Below are 1,864 nucleotides of genomic sequence, written 5' to 3'. Positions count from 1 at the left end.
AATCTCCAGTGTTATTTCTATCACCAAGGCCATATTTTCCAACTACTGGTGATTCTTCTTTGTTTCCAACTTTTGCATTCCAATCACCAGTGACAATTAACACATCTTGCTTTCATGTTCAGTCAATTTCAGACTGCAGAAGTTGTTAGAAATCTTCAATTTCCTCATCTTTGGCTTTGGTGGTTGCTGCATAAATTTAAATAATAGTAATGTTAACTGGTCTTCCTTGTAGGCATATGGATATTATCCTATCACTGACAGCGTTGTATTTCAGGACAGATCTTGAAACAGTCTTTGTGACGATGAATGCCACACCATTCCTCTTCAATTTGTCATTCCCGGCATAGTAGATCATATAGTTGTCTGATTCAAAATGGCCAGAACCAATCCATTTCAGCTCACTAATGCCTAGGATATCAATCGTTATGTGTTCCATTTCATTTTTGACAACTTCAAATTTTTCTAGATTCATACTTCATACATTCCATGTTCCGATCATTAATGGAATGTTTGCATCTGTTTCTGCTCATTTTGAGTCATACCACATCAGCTAATGGAGGTCCTGAAAGCTTTACTCTATCCATATTATTAAGGTCATCTCTACACTGTAGTCAGCTCTTCCCCAGTCAAATTTTGAGTGCCTTCCTACCTGATGGCCTCATCTTCCAGCACTATGTTGGACAATGTTTCAGGGCTGTTCCTAAAGTTTTCCAGTAATATATCAGACAGTGTTTCACTGATATTCATAAGGTTTTCATTGCACAATTTTTCCTTCTTCTGAGTCTGTCTAAGCCTGGAAGCTCCACTGAAACCTCTCCACCATGGGTAACCCTGTTGGCATTTTGCAACATGGTGGCATAGCCTCCAGCCTCACAGCAACACATAAGCCACCACAGGATGACAAACTGACAGACAAGTTTGTCTCCCTTAGCTATTCCTAACCCCTCTGCTCCTGCTTACTTCAGGGTCTGGTCTTAATATAGAGCCACAACCAAGCAAAAAGCAGCCTCCAAGACCCCAGCCTGCCTACCTCAGGCCCCTGCCTTAATATAGAGCTACCCCCAAGTGAAAAGCAGCTTCCAAGCCCCTTGCCCATCTACCTCACACCCTTGCCTTAATAAAGAGCCACAACAAAGTGAAAATCTGCCTCCAAGACCCCAGCCTGCCTACCTCAGGCCCCTGCCTTAATATAGAGCTACCCCCAAGTGAAAAGCAGCCCCCATCCCTGTGCCCACCTACCTCTGGCCCCAAGTGAAAGGCTGCCCCCATGCCCCAGGCCTGCCTACCTCAGGCCCCTGCCTTAATAAAGAGCCACACCTAAGTGAAAAGCAGCCTCCAAGCCACTGGCCTGCTTACCCCAGGCCCCAGCCTTAATATAGAGCTACACCCAAATGAAAAGCAGCTTCCAAGCCCCTTGACCATCTACCTTACACCCCTACCTTAATAAAGAACCACACCCAAGTGAAAAGCAGCTTCCAAACCCCATTGTAAATGGTATTGTTTTTATTTCCTTCTCAGAGATCTCTTTGTTGATGTAGAGGAATCCAGTTGATTTTTTCTCTTCTATCCTGTCACTGTGCTGAATCTTTCTATTCATTCCAGTAGTTTTCTTGCTGAGTCTCTTGTTTTTTTCTGTGTAAAACATCATGTCATCTGCAAACAGAGATAGATTTACTTCTCCTTTGCCAATTTGGATGCATTTTATTTCTTGTTCTTGCTTTACTGTCCTGGCTGGGACTTCCAATACAATGTTGAATGTTGTTGTTGTTGTGTGCCGTCGAGTCGGACCCGACTCATAGCGACCCCTCCTTGGGTTTCCGAGGCAGTATCACTACGGAAGTAGGTTGCCCCATCTTCTTTCCAA

The sequence above is a fragment of the Orycteropus afer genome, unplaced genomic scaffold (assembly GCF_000298275.1).
Source record: "Orycteropus afer afer isolate SDZICR_OR568_19922 unplaced genomic scaffold, OryAfe1.0 scaffold01096, whole genome shotgun sequence".
Taxonomy (NCBI): Eukaryota; Metazoa; Chordata; class Mammalia; order Tubulidentata; family Orycteropodidae; genus Orycteropus; species Orycteropus afer.
This window is presented reverse-complemented; position numbering follows the sequence as displayed.